Below are 16348 nucleotides of genomic sequence, written 5' to 3'. Positions count from 1 at the left end.
ATTCATGCATGCATACTTTTCGTATATGTATCAATAATATAATTTTCAAAATGTTTATGAGACTGATTATACACATTTCCAGTTTATACTGTTGTTTTTGTTTTTCATTAGTACATGGTGACATTCCTTTAAATGAAGAGCTTCCCTAGTACACTTAAATACTAATAGAATCTCATTTTAAGTAGCATTACTCAAAACTCTTACCTTGTGATCAGACTTAATTATAAAAAGGAGCTGATTGAAAATGTGTATAAAATGAAGACACTGTATTTTTTACATTTTTCTCTTCACATAAAGCATGTGGTTACCTGTGTAATATATTTACAAACAATAAAATGGTGGAGAAAATACTTTGAATTGGGAAGCTTTTACTGTCTTCAAAGCAGTATTACATGAAAAGGTATTTTTTTTTAATCAATCCTGCTCTGTCTGTATTTGAGATAAATATAAATATATATTAAAATCTAACACTAACAATTTGATTGAATGAGGGCTAAGAACAATGGCTTATAAAGTAAACGTTTTCTTAAATGATGCATTTCCTGGGAGAAACAGATGGCTACTTGTTCATAGATTGGCGACCACAACTGAGTTCTCGCCCAAAGGAATTTCCAGAAGCTTTTTAAATAATACAAGTTGAAAACTAGTATTGAATGAAAGAGTAAGTAGACATTGGTCAAACATCTTCAGGATAAAGTAAAATTTAAAAATGTCTGTCTGGGGCTTCCCTGGTGGCGCAGTGGTTGCGAGTCCACCTGCCGATGCAGGGGACACGGGTTCGTGCCCTGGTCCCGGAAGATACCACATGCCACGGAGCGGTGGGCCCGTGAGCCATGGCTGCTGAACCTGCGCGTCCGGAGACTGTGCTCCGCAACGGGAGAGGCCACAACAGTGAGAGGCCCGCGAATGGCTGTCTGTAAGATTACAGGTTTTTGTAGGTGGGCTCTCCTTTCTCTAATGTTTCCTTGTTTTCTTGACCTTCCTGCTTTAATTCTGTGCCAATATGACTGTGTGCTTTTGGAGTCTGACCTATGGTTGAAAGCTCATTGCGGGACTAGGTAAAACGGGAGCATCCTATATCTTTAAACTTTTTTAAAACATAAAATTATTAAATGTTATCTATATGTTAAGTACTGCATTTAAACACCAGACAACAGTTTCATGAAATAGGCTATAGCTAGTAAATTGGAAACAATTGTGGAGATAATTAGTACATTTTTGTCGATTACTGGAATCCACTTCACCCTCATTAATAAAACAGTAATAGAACAGTATGATTGCAGATATTTGAGTCCTTTAGCCATGCCAGAGAATTCACCTTTGAGTTTTTTAACCAATCAGCTTTGTGACATTATTGTTTAATCACCCTATGCCTCAGGTTTCTTACATATTAAAATGGGAATGTAGATTGTATACATTATATTGAGTGGTTATGAAGATTAAAAAGAAGATTAATGCATCTGAATTACTTAAAACTATATCTGGCACATAGTAATCAATGTGATCTATAATCATAAGCTTTTGCTTTTAATTTGGATATTAAAATAGCTCCAATCATATAGAGCTAAATATGTCTATTGTCTTAGTTAAAGTGGGATCTTTATTCAATTTACAAAATAGAAATATTTGAAAACAAAATTTTCAGAAATAACTCTGTTTTGAAACACAGTTTACATATAATTATGTACCCAACTGAAGGATGTGCTATGTTTTTCTCATTTCACTTATTCTTCATAGTCAAGGTTTGGTACATATAATTAGCTGTCAAGCATGTGCCAATTATGCAACTGCTTATGTGTATTAGCCAGGTGTAACATACCTTAAATATTAATTCTATGAATTTGAAGAAATTATATGAATTATGCCATTCTCTGCTCTTCAGATAATGGCCATACAATAGTTTATCTACTCACCAGTGATTTATTATTTTTGAATTGTGCATATTTTTTACTTATCAGAACCATGATGCATTAAATATGTTATATCCTCAGTTTCTGACTTGAGCATAAATATTCTCAGCTCTTTCATACTCTAGTGATGCTAGAGGAATATCAGTTAAGATATAGGTAAAAAGTGATAAACATGCACTTCTAGTTCTATTTACTTCTAAACATTTAATCATATAATGAGGGTTTTAATAAGATGAAAATATAAATGAGTTAGTAAAACATGACCAATGCAATAATAGTAGTCTTGGTAGTGTTATCCTTTTCCCAAGGAGAATGGAAGGGGGATGTAATTTGATTGGCAGTATCCCCAGAGGGAAAGCTAACCTGTAAAACTGAGGACTGTCAAGTTCCTCATATCTAATAAAAGACTGGCAAATTAGAGTTATCAGCAGCACTAGCAATAGGAACAGATTGCATTATAAATCATCATATCATTGACAGACAATTACATCCAGAACTTTCCAAGCATGGGGTGGTACAGTGTTCGTCCACCAGCAAAGTTATTCAAGCCAAAAGCTCAGTGAGGATGTGAATATAAGGAAGTTGCTTCTGGGTGAATGCTGGATTTATTTCTCCTATTATCTTCTTCCCACACATCTCCTGTAGTCATGAAAATTAAAGGTAGAAAATACCTATTAGCACTCCTTGAGTCTGCTCTCCCTGCCCATTCACAAGCAATTCAAATGTACTATCTTTCTTTCTTAGGTTAGGAGGGGGATAAAAGTCTTTGTCAAAAGAAGGCGGAGAAGTAGTTCTGGAGTTGACAAAGAACTAACTGATCAATATTTTTATTCCAAACATGACACTTGACATTTGCATCTAGATATATATTTTATCTATTCTAAAACATTTTGGTAAAATAGTAAATCAATATTTTTTGATAAATTATATGTTTGCATCACATTTAATTTCTGCACAATCACTTCATCAGTGCATAATCAATCACAAGACTGAGTGTAATATAATAAATTGAAGAGATGGCATTTTCTCTGTTCATGAAAGGAAAACAAATATTGGTATTCCTTACACATGAGACAATTTAACCCAAGAAACAAGTCATCTCAAAGAGTAGTTGACAAAGTTTATGTAACATTTACAAAGTTACAAAGTTTACACATTTTATTTTCTCAATAGTGATATTCATGTGGCAACATTTTGGACTTAATAGTTCCATAAATCGCTTAGTATATGAAAACTACTATCGATAACCTGAGTAAATTACTGTTAGAACTATTGTTATTAAGATTATTTTGTATATTTCCCCTGCAGTTTTGCCAACCACCCAGCCCAGCTCAACTGCACTCAAAACAGGAAGCATTCACATAATAACCTACCTTGTATTAAAATATATTTTGTACATGTGGTCTTCCCTTGAGGTCTGAAATTCTGAAAGAGAGATACTATGTTTTACTTAGTCTTTTCAATTCTTCCAGTACGTTTGAATATGTGCCTTGCTTCTGCTTTATGCAAAACACATATTTGTGTAATGTGTGTGTATTCATGTGGCAAATTTTTAGCTTTGTTAGTTCTTCCACTGAAATTGGCTTTGTCTTATGCAGTTTTGGTAAAATAAAGATTGCTTACCTAATGTGAGAGGACCAGATGCAATAAATATAACCTAACTTTGTCAACTGGATAAGCCAACAGAAACTGCTCAAGGTAACTGAGATGTCTGCCTTATAAAGGGAGCTATTCTGAATCGAACTCTGGTTTTGTCTTTAAAAATATCTCATTTCTTATATAAATACAATCTCTGCCTCCATAGTTACTATAATTAAAGGTAGTTAAGAATATTGAATTTTAAAATGCTATCCAATATTCTAAATTTATTCACTTTGAAAATATAGCAATTATCTGAAGCCTTTTAACTGACATTTTCTGGTTTACCAGAGAATTCTCTGACATAACTCTACAATCTGCTCTAGAATTATGTTTTTCAGGTAGAGATATTTTCAAGCTGAACTAAGAACTTACATTAGTTTGTTGAGTATAATTTTTAGGGTTTTAATACAGAGTGAAATAAAGTACAAACCTCCATCAATCTTACCCAAAGAGAAAGCCTCCATTTCTGAACTCTGAAATTCATTCTCTGATAGTTTTATGTAAATAAAGGTCTTGCAGATTCCAAGAATAACCCTAATAATCTGGATTTACAATAATTGTGAGGCAGTCATATAAAGAGGCATTTTTTAAAGACTGATTGAAAATATACAAGCATTCAGGAGGCTATTGTTTTAGGATACCTTTGATTTTGGAAAGGAGTTGCTTTTTGCCCTGAAAATTGTGGCTCACTGCAAACAGAAATCCACTCAAAAGAATTGATTTGGAACACAAACTGCTACGTAATTTTCAATATATCCATGTTACATAAGTGCAGAAGGCTGCATGATTTTACATTACATTGGTTGAGGATTGGGGATTTGTGTTTTATTTCTGCTTCAACAATTGCCTGTAAAAAAGATGATGAATTGTGAAGTGGTTACAGGCTTTAATTTTTTGAGTGAATGAAGGGATTGTATTTATAGAAGGTCATTCAGCTCCTGTGGGGAAGGTTATTAATATAAGAAATTATGTGCTGAGGTAAACCACCTCAATCAGACAATGAAATTCATCATTCAATACTTGTTTAAGGACATGTAAAATACACTGTAAATTGAGTGTCTCCCTTTCAGGAGATTAATGTTACAACTCAGGAATTTTCAGAAAGTTGTGATAAGAGTCTTGAGGATTAGTGACAATCAGAATACAGTTAATTTTTCCTTTATCTAGCCGGAGGTCAAATCCACTTGAGGATATCCCCTTTCATTCTTGTTCTGCCTATTTTGCTTGAAACACAGGGAAAATGGCTGTCTATTCCACCCATCCCCAAGTAAAAGTGAAAAGTACACATCTTTAAATATGTGGGTTCATTAAGTCAAGTCTTTACAAGGCAAAGAATAAATAAGTAAATATACATTGTGTTTAGATATCAAGTATATGTATTTCTGAAAAATAGCCTGTTTGGAACAGTGTAGAAAGGGTCACAGACAGCATATTATTTAGGTTATTCTAAAGAGCAAGCATATTATCAATTATATGAATATGTTTAAGAACTCAAAGAATGTTAAAAATATTGTCCTAATTTGTTGTTTTGAAAAATGAACACCATTCTAGGTTTAAAACTCAATAAGGAATAAAAGGACCATGTTATATATAATTTTAAATGTTGATATTAACACAACCTGACTTTAGATAACCCCTTATACTTCTCAAATTCTTTACACTTGATTATCTCATTTAAGCCTCCTAACTGCCTTCCCTGACAGGCAAGAGAGCGTTATATTATCCCCATGGGGACACAACCACTTTCTCATGGTTTTACAGTGAATACAGTGCTTTTTTCCACTGGACCATTTTGAAGACTATGCCTGTATGCAATGTGTGTGAATGGAATACTACCAAATATTCAATGATTCTAATTAGCTGTAGTAGTGTATGGGATTTTGTGAATGCCAGTGTAATGTGTGGTTCCATAACATAATTCAAAATTATACTGAATATTTTATTCAAAATAAATAAGTAGTTTTAAGAACAAACTACCCACTAGACACTGTGCACATCACTAGGACATCAAAGGGAAAATAGACACAAAAAAACACATAATTACTATACAGATAAATGGATGTTAAAAATTTTTCTTTGCTATTGATGTAAAAGGAAAAGTATAAGGAGGGTCTAAGCCAATGAGCTTTGAATGAGTTGGCTTTAAGATGTGAGAAGGAATCTTGGAATATTAGCAAATATTGAAAATTACAGAATGAAACATAGAAGAACAATTAGTTCTCTTAGGAGGCAGTAAATTTAGATGTCATCACTTATAGGTGTACAGGGGATAATGAAAGTTATGGAATAACATGAAGATTCTCTGAGAAATAAGAAATGGTGAGAAGCTACCCAAGAGTGTAGACTTGAGAAATGTCAATATATAGGATGTTTCCAATGAGAAAGGAACAATCAAGGATAATGAAATTAAGAGAGTTATTGAGGAACAGAGAGATTAGCATTGTGGGAAAAAAGGGAAAGAAACCAGAGTGATGACTTTCCAACAGTAATTATAGTCAAGTGTTAAGGAAGCTGCGGCATCGTTGAGAAGTGAGGAGATTGAAAACAATTGAAAATAAAACTCTTTTCAAAATGCACTATGAGAGCAATAGGTGGAAAACAGAGGGTTGAAAATACGAGTGTTACAATAATTATAGGTGAATTTATTTTACCATGACCAAAAAAAAACTTATAAATCTTTTATAAGAGAATTGACAAAAGTTAAATCATTATCTAGATTTAAATGCATCGGGCATGTTGGGAGCATTTAGTGGTTTTATCCTGATAATATAAAAATATCTGGGTATCCATTTGATACTTGGGCACATATTCTACTCCTCTGCTTATTCTTTTCTCAATAGAGAAACATTGGTTAAAATTATTACTATTAAAAAAATTATTACTATAGCGATTATAAAAACTGTTAAAATGGTAAATTAAGACACATTCTTTTTTCTTTTTGTCTTAATAAAACTGAATTTGAAAGTCTGTTTCTCTTTACTTGTCTTACCCTTTGCTATAAAAGAAAAGTTAATAAAGTGGTATAAAAGGCAGTTTAAGAAGACAGTCAATATAATGTATACAATTATAAAAGTTGATGATGAAGAAATTTTGGTTATAAAAAACAGAAACTCACTTACACCAGCTAGATTAAAATAGAGATCTCCTGACATCCAAGGGGTGAAAATGAAGAACACCTGAGTCGTTATCAAAAGTGGAACAGAAAATGATAAATGAGGCAGTTTCTCTGTGCGCCTGTGTGTCCTTCACTCTCTGTCTGTCAGTGTCTTTGTCTACCTCTGTTTCTCTGTTTTCTTTCCACTTGGTATCTATGTATTTCTGGAAACTTCTGTTGACTTTCTCTATACTGTTTTGTCACAACTTGTACATGGGTGCTGCAGGGTCTTTGTATACTCCAATCCTTCAATTTCAACTTCAATCACCAACTGAGACTTTCTTTTCTCCCTCTTAAATTTCCAGAGCACTGGGGAGGAAGAACCCATTTTTTAACATAGCCATGTACAGCAATTTTCACACAAGACACTAATCGTCTTGGATTTTGCTTATTTGGGTGTCTAAGGTACACCACTTTCCTAATGTGCCTGGTCTGGAAGGGACAAGGAATGAGAGAGAGGTGATTGTGTCCTGTAGTTGGAATGTATCTTCAGCGGATTGGGTAAAGCAGAAGGAGATATCTTAAGTAGTTTGTCACATATATAATACTAAAGTGAAAACATGACATTTTAAATAGGCAGAGTTGTTCATATAGAGGGAATCAGTACCCAGGAGGCATTTTAGTAATGGATTATTTATGTATTTTTACCTTGTAATGAAATTAAAAGGGATCTCCTGGTCGATTCTATCTTACATACTTTCTGTTTGTATTGGATTCTCATACCAAGTATTTGTCACTTCTTTTCCATAAACTTATTTTATACTGAATCACAATGAATAACTATCATAAAAACAAATAGCATGTCAACACATTTATTCAACCAGAGCCCTCTTGAGATAATGCTTTAATTTTCATCAAGACTGTAGTGATTAATGTTTCTGATTATGATTATCACATAACTCATTAGTGATTATATTTCAAAAAGGATTTAAAATATAAAATGTTTCAAGAATCCGGTGAGTCATTTGACTCAGTCTGTTGAAAGATGGGGAAAACTGAAAGGACAATTTTGATCCTTAATATCAGGAACTAATGAAATATATGTAAGGCAAGTGTAGCCGACTTTTACATGCAACACATTCCCAAAGGCCTAGTTTCATGGCAGTTCATTTTGAAGTGCATTCTTGTTTATTCATGAAGAATAAATTGAGCAAATGTTGTTTCCTTGTCTAACGTGACATTAACATAAACCATCAAATGAGTGGATCAAGGTTTCAGCAAGTGAAGGATATGTTTTATTAGTTGTTGCTCAATATGTGAAGCAGGCAATTGAAGTAAAAGAAAGTAGGTAGTGACTTTATTTTTCATTTGTAAAAAGTTTCAGTTTAATGAGCAGCAGAAAATAAGGTTTTGTTATCTTTCATGTGTACTTTCGATAGCTTGTTTAAAAGTTTGTAAATATTTGCTGAATGTGCCCTTTATTAGGTATATGTGTGTGCATGGGTTTTCCTTTCTCAGGCAAACATCCCTTCTTGTGTTTAGCTTTTTATTTTAATAAGACTGTGGACAAATTTCTATCCTCCTCCATGCTTTAGAGAGCTCACTAGGGAATCAGATTGGAAAGAATGTTTTGTACTTTGAGATGATACGTACAATATCAGTTAGCTTAAAAACACAAGAACAAGTTGGTAAAGTTCATTCAAGCCTTGCTCACAATCAACCATTAACACATAAGGGTCTAAGCTGTGTGGATAAATTACATATACAGCTTCAATATTTAGACCTACACTTTTGACCATATTCAAACACATATTTTTCATAGTATTTGGTTTTAAACTCATCAGACTCTTTTTTTAAGCCCATGTTTCAGAATATCTGATTGGCCCTTTCAACCTTCCAGATTATGAGCATGGCACATTTCCAGAGAAAGGTGTATTTTATCAATATATTTGTTAATATATTTTTATCAATATATTAGTTAAGCAGATGGTTTCTTAAGATTTGGTTATAAGTTCCTTCCAGGGAAACACATCTTTTTTTTTTTTCCTGTTCAATTGAATGGCCACCTGGATTGAATGAACTACAGGCTCTAAATCCAGTCTATTGACAGGTCTTTGTTATTAGCCTCTTGCCTGGCAGTGATCTGGGCAACTTATAAGAATTTTAATGTGCTGAGTTCAAAGGTCCTTTTAAAGTCTGTAAACCTATAATTTAAAATATGGGATTGAAAATGCGGCTGAATTTTTTGTTGCTTCAATTATATTAACAGGAATTAAGATAATTTCTACCCTAAGCCACATAAATAAGATAAAATCCATTGGCCTCTAAATATTTGCTCCTGTCTCTATGCCTTGATTTCTTCATCAATAATAGAGGTTAAGAGAAGAATCTCTAATGTCTCTTTCAACTTTAATATGCAATGAATCTATCAGATGTTGAAGTCACCCAAAGGGAAGGGAATTGTTACAAATCCTGACTTGCAAGTACAATTTTCAAGCCCAGACTCCAAGCTCTTAAAAGAGTTTCAGTGCCACAGAGGGGAATGAAAAAGAGACCTAATAGAACTTAAAAAGAGGAAAGGCTAAAAGAAAGGCAAAGAGGGATTCAGAGCTGCAGAGCTCAGTGTCAGGAGTACGAATCATATTTACTCCGATTTCTTGTTTCTTTTGATGTTGAGGCTCAAAAGAAGGCAGCTACCTTATCTGGTTGCTTCCTTCTGCTTCTCTATACACACACATGCACATACACAGACACACATACACCCCCAGCTCCTACTCTTTAGAAGCTGGAGAAAAGTTATGTTTTGCTTTTTAAAGTGTTCCATAGTTGTTTGGATTATTGCAGAACATTGTGGATTGTCTGATTAATTTAAACATCTTTCCACAGTGAGGCACGAAAGCCAACCCAAATTAGTGTTGATGGTCTCATTCTGGGCTTATGTTAGGTCTCTTGGTAATCAAAATGGTAAGAAAAATATATCATTTAAATAGTCTAACAGATTTTTTTTTTTTCCATGAAGGGGAGTAAAAAAGTCTACTCATTCTTATCAGATCCTTATAATCTAATGTTGAATAAAAAGAAATATTTTGTAAAAGGGCTTGACATTGTAATAGAATGCTAATACAAGATGACAAAGAGCCATGTTTCAATGGTATTGAATTGTAAAAGGCAATAATTATATATTTTTTCTCTTTTCCTAAAATTATTTTCCTTAAATCATGTATTATCTTGATTTAGAAGTGGATTTGTGCTATCGGTATTACTATTATGAAGAGAAATGTTTTATAAAATGTTCTCTATATATTGTTCAATCACTTTAAATATTGCCCCTAACCTTTTCCACTTCATAAAATCAGTCACAAACTTAAACATTAAATCTTATTCACTGGAACTAAATATATGTATTTTAATATCAATATAGGACTAAAATACTTTTTTGTTGTTTGTTTTTGGTGGTACGTGGGCCTCTCACTGCTGTGGCCTCTCCCGCTGCGGAGCACAGGCTCCAGAGGCGTAGGCTCAGCGGCCATGGCTCACGGACCCAGCCGCTCTGCGGCATGTGGGATCTTCGCGGACTGGGGCATGAACCCGTGTCCCCTGCATTGACAGGCGGACTGTCAACCACTGCGCCACCAGGGAAGCCCAATACTTTGTTCTTTGACAAAGAGCTATCATTCTGTATTCTTCTGAAGAACACTATAGAGAAAAAAATTAAAAAAAAAAACACACAATGTAAAAATGCAACTATTTAATCATATTCTCTTCAGATTTTATTCTTTTTGTTCCCTTTCTTTTGAGATATTTATCTATGTTTCCGAATACATTTTGGAGATATGGAGAGTTAATAACATGAACATTTTTTAATATAATTGGCATGTTTAATATACTGCCAAGTTTTTGAGGACAAGGATTATTTCTTATTTGTATTCTTTTAACCAAGTCACTAAAAAGTATATGGCACAGAGGGAATTGTTAAGAAATATTTGTTGAGGTGAATAAATGCTTTTATTTGGGAGAATCTTCACAAAAGATACAACATTTAATGCCCTCCTTGAAGAGAAAATCAAATTTTCTTCTTCAGAAAAGAAATGCTTCTCAGTTATGCTTTATACTTATTAATATATAGTTTCAAAAATTTGTTTTTGGAACAAGTTCCTATAATCTATTTCTGGTTAATTTTCATACCTCTCATCACCAGGGCAATGACCTCATAAGACTAAATCAGAGAAGTGTTAGTGTTTTAGAGAATCATCTATACGTTAAAGTTCTATGACCTCAAGATTAAAAGATAAACAGTACGATGGCTTTGCTGAAGTTAAATTAGTTGGGAGCTTAGAGACAAAGAAAGTAACTCAAAAGATGAACTCTATAAGCAGTGACATCTACAGATATTTCCTTGTTTGTTAAAGTACATTCCTTTGGGGATTCTTGCCCCAAAGTTATAAGAAAAACCATTTTTAAGACCTTGAAAGTGAGCATGTTTCTCATGTGACTTGGTTTTGTTCCTTAAAATGCATAGAACTTCAAGAAATTCAATTAAAAAAATAGATTTAAAAAACACTCTATCCTTTTAAACATTCACAACTAGACAGATTCCAGACTTGCTGAAGAGTTTCCATCCAACATCACTATGATTAGTTTCTTTATTTTGGCCTTAAATACTCTAAACTATCTCAAAAGGCACTGGGTGCACCAGTTCTTTTTCTGAAAAGAAAGTCAATAAACATCAGACCTTTGATAGTGTTTGTTTGTTTGTTTTTCCTTATATATATATAAAAAAAAGACATTCATGGAACATGAGAATTAAAAATTTTACTTTGGTTTTAATAAAAGTCACATGGCTTTTCAAATCTATCAGCAAGATAAGAGCAAATGATTACAACAGAATCAGTGGTAAAGTCTCAGCTTTCCTGCAGTCCCTTTATCAACTAAGTTATTTACACCATTTTATAAAGATCTAATAGAGACTGATATTTGGAAAAACAAACCCTAAGTTAAATTTTGGGGTAACAGATCTGATAATATCTCACATACATACTGCATTTTTGACTTGGAGAGGTGGAGGAGATTTTCTATCCTAAACTTCCCATTTTACAGACAAAGACACTGAGGCTGTGAAATGACATGGTGAGATGGTGGCAGTGCTGAAGGTCAAGTCCAATTGCCCCAGTGCCAGTTGGCACTTTCCAGTGTATTCTAGAATATCCTTTTTACTCTAAATCATTACTCTAAAAGTTATGAATTTCCATTCAAATTTAGCTAATGTACAATTTGCATAAATGAATTTAAAATCAAAAATTGAAACACTCAACTTACAAAAACACATCTTAAAATTATGTATTCAAGGGATAGTGTTTGTTTGTTTACTATTAGTGTACATACTACAAAAGAAAAAGAAAACATGTCTCTCTTTTTCTCTCTGTGTATGCTATTAAAAATATAGGTTGCAGCTTCAGGGTCTGTTTTAGACAACTTTCTGGTAAGAGAAGTCTAGTAAACCACTGAACTTATTTAAGAATTTGCCTTGAAAGACAATATTCAAATAACTGGCACAGCCTTGAACTTTGAATTCACTTTAAAGCACTCTAGATTTGAATCTCTGAATTTATTACCTGATTTCTTTGACTGAAGGTTGGCTTGCAGACTGTTGTGAAAGACTGGCATGCAGATAGCCTAGGTTACTATTATGTTAAAGGCTTATTTTGGGAGAGCATTTTTTTTCATAATACAAGGACATATTTCTACTATCGGAAATTATATTCAGTTTAAATTTTTAAAAAAATTCTCTATCATGAAAATTTCAACATATAGTTATAATTCTAGGTAAGATTATTTTTCAGAAATATTTCAGTCTAAACTCTAGGATGTATTAATGTTAGATATTATATATACTAACTTAGTATAGTATAATATGTGGTTTGTTTACAGCACATTTAAAATTTTATAAATAAATATTTATATACTATAAAATTTATACCATGCAGGGTGAAATTTTTTAGAAAAAAATATAGTACTTGATGTAATATTGATAAAAGCAATTCTGTGTAGAAAAGAAATATTCCTTCTATACAAATATATGCAATCATCTACAAAAAAAAATGAGTCACCTACATGAAACATGGATTCACAAGCATGTTGTATGTGTGTTTGCATGTGTGTACACACACGTTAAGTTCAATTCACACATGGCTGCCTCTCTATAGAAGAAGAATATTTACTGGGTGGAAAGCCCATCACTGTGTAACCAAGCAGGACCCTATGGAGACTTCCTGGGACAAGCCCTCCTCCATATCCTCCGCTTTAGATCCTCTCTGAAGTACCTAGATAACAGTATTTGATGCACATTTCCTAAGTTGTTTTACAGATGTGAAAGCCCCCCACCAAATGGAAGATGTTAACTAATTGATGACCATGAGCATATAGCCCCAGGACTCCTGGAGCTTAAGGACTGATAATGTTAACTCCTGTGACACCCCTCTGTTACCTCATCATCAGCCAGTCAGAGAATTGTGGATGAGCTGATCACATACCCTGTAACACCCCTCCCTCATCTGGCTTTTAAAAATGTTTTGCGAAACCCTTCGGGGAACTCAGAATTTTTTAGAGCCTGAGCCACCCATCTCCTTACTTGCTGCTGCAATAAAACTTCCTCTGCTCCAGACTCAGATGTTTTGGTTTGTTTGACCTCACTGTGTGTTGGGCACACAAACTTGCGCTAACAACTGTATCCCTGGATTCACTTACATCCTATATTCATATAATTTTTTGTGTGTTTTAATGTCAGTAAGTGGGACATGTTATAAACTAATACTGTTGTTTTCTAATAAGTTAGTTTTATTACTGTGTATTTGGTACTCTTTCAGAATTTCCTGAAAATGTTAACCAACTGAAAAAATACATTGACTTTAGTAAACATTAATTACTTAGAGTGAAAATGAAACTCATCATTTTCCTCCCTTGAAGTCTTTCAATTCTGGCTGGAAATATAACAGAAAGACCCCCATCGAATTCCCAGTGGACATTTCTAAAACAAGACCTCTCCCATTGTGTTTGGAATATTCAAACTATTTTTACTCACCCTATTTTTTGCTTGTGATGAGAAAAATTTAGTTTTGTTTCTCTTCAAGGTATAAATAAAATTAAATGATAAATACATGAAAAAATTCTCAGGGATTTTAAAACAAAAGTAATAAAATAAACTTAAATGAACTACAAAACAATTGTCTTGAATATAAAATACAGCATGATTAATCTTGATTAACCCTGGTACTGAAAATGTCTGCTATTGTAGTCCTTGGAATATGTTTGGACAGAAGTTAGCCTCTCTTCCTAAGTGTCTGGAGATGTAAAGGCTTGCATTGCTTGCATCCATTTATTTAAAATGCAGAATTAATATGCAGTGTGCAATGCTGACTGGCATTAATGAGGCTTAGCCCAAGCAACATAACATGCAATCCTTTTGTAATTTAAAATCTTTCAATGTCTTATTGCTCTTGTGAAATGGCTTTATAGTAAGGTTATAATACAAGGAAGAAACCAATGGAGAATTGTAAAGTATAGAACATTAGTGTTTGAAGTGTACTTTCTGAGGGCTTTTATTTCTATGCATGCCCATAGCAACTGGGTCAAAGGAGGTTCATAAAGCTCTATATAACATCCATAAACCACTTAAAGAAAATGTTGTAATGTGCAGAGAGAAGCTACAATTTGTGATCCTCATAAAGGTGGTTTTGCATTGTTCCTTGGTGAGTAATGACCTATGATTGTATCCAGTTTGTCTATAGTAAATTAGAGAGCATAGTAGTAATTGCTTAGAAAGAAATTTATAACTGTATGTGGCAAAATATATGGGTTTGTTCATGTATTTATTTATTTAGCAAAATTGAGTTCACACTCATGTACCCAGTACCCTGGCACACTCAATGTTCAGTTCACAGAGGTTTGCTCTGCTGTTACACATTTAGAAGGAAGCTGCTGAGTAACTTTGACATAAGATGCTATTGTTTAATTCTTAATTGAATTACCAAAATTTCTATAGGACTATAAAATTATTTTCCCTTTATTCCCACTCTCATTAAATATTGTATTGAGAAAAGAAGACAAAATTCAGCTTAATGTAGCCCCTTCACAAACTTTATGATTTTGGGGGGAATATATCTTTCTCTCTATCTCAAGTTCTGCATTTGTGAATTGTCCATTAAGAAAAACCTTGAAAGTCATTGCATAGAAGGAAAATCAAGCATTCTCAGGAAATGAACAATATACAGATTTGCTAAATCTTTATAATAACCAATGATATTTATAGCAATAGATTGCTTTCAAATACCACTTAGGCAATAACACACTGAGAGAAAGCTATTTCTTGGTTACAGTACTTGGCACCTATACTTTTTATTAAATTGTTACAATTGTTTCAAAAATGTCAGCCAGCTTATGATAGAGACCATTAAATTTTGGAATAGCATAAGAAGAATCCCTAAACAAAGGGGAAAAAATGTTTCATCTGATAATTCAACTTGAATCATTTACTGAATTTCATCAGATGTTAATTCCACATTCTTAGATTTTTTTTCCAGTCCTCTTTTTGCTTATATTTGTTAAAATTTTATTTTGTTACAAAGTATTCCTATATCTTAGCAGTTTTGGAATAAGTGGATTCAATTTAGTATATTATAAAATAGTAGGCGGAAGTAAATATTACACTAATGCTTTAAAAGTGACCTCCTTGCAATAACAATGTGCACGATAAGAAATACATCTTTTTGTCTGTTAATTTCACTTGACCACAGAGAACTATAATTGAGGGAAGCCAACTAGCCTACTTAATGGCCTGTGCCAAAAGACTATATAAAATCAGCTTTTGTTTTTTCACAAATCCCACATGGAACAGTCAACTTCTTCCTGTTCATTGAGCAGAGGTGACTGCCTCCATCTAGCTAGTCTCTTTGCAAATCTGGACTAAAAATGGAAAGGCTTGTTAGCACAGAGGAGAAAGCAAGTGCTATTGTAGACGAAATGGGAGGAGGTACCTTTGGAACATCAAGAAGGGAGAAGAAAGCTTACCTCAGGACTGAAAGAAGATACTGGCTGGGGATTGTGAGAAGGGTGGAGGGGAATTTACACAAAGTGAGAAAGGCTATTGATCAGTTCAGGGAGTTTTGAAGTAGATCCCAGTCAACTTGCATACCCGGGGGGTATGATGCCCTGAAGAACCAAGAGGCTGGACCTGGCAAAGTCTCCTGTGTAGGGAAATGGTGCAGGGCTCAGAAGATGAACAGGAGCAAATCTGTTCATATATGCAGTAGATCAATTCAAATTTATCCACTTATGTAACATATTACTGTGAGAAAGATGCTTTCAGCTATGATTTACTGAAGGTCCAGTTGGAGAAACAAACCATGATGACTAAATCCACTGCTTTGTTTTTTGTTTTTAATACAGATATTCTCAATCTATAAGACTAATGTACTTTATTTTTGTGTTAGCATTTATGATACAAAATGTAGGTCTTGGGAATACTAATTTTGCAATGAATTTGTCTGCTGGAGATGAAAATATAAAAGAAAAAGGAAAACAGCTACAAAGAAATTATTACCCAGGGAGTTAGAGGCCAAAATAATCTAGGTGAATACAAGTCTCTGTAAAAGTCTTGCATTTATGCATTTATTCTTTCATTTCACTTAAAATTTTCACATAAAATATT

General features: G+C 33.5%; 1 protein-coding gene across 2 annotated transcripts in view; it reads left to right on the top strand.

Moving 5' to 3' along the window:
- PCDH9 (protocadherin 9) overlaps positions 1 to 16348 on the top strand; it is a 969142-nt gene that overhangs the window by 332171 nt on the left and 620623 nt on the right. The gene's annotated exons all lie outside the window — the stretch shown is intronic.

This window comes from Monodon monoceros, unplaced genomic scaffold (assembly GCF_005190385.1).
Source record: "Monodon monoceros isolate NGI ecotype Baffin Bay Population unplaced genomic scaffold, NGI_Narwhal_1 Super_Scaffold_8, whole genome shotgun sequence".
NCBI lineage: Eukaryota > Metazoa > Chordata > Mammalia > Artiodactyla > Monodontidae > Monodon > Monodon monoceros.
This window is presented reverse-complemented; position numbering and strand designations above follow the sequence as displayed.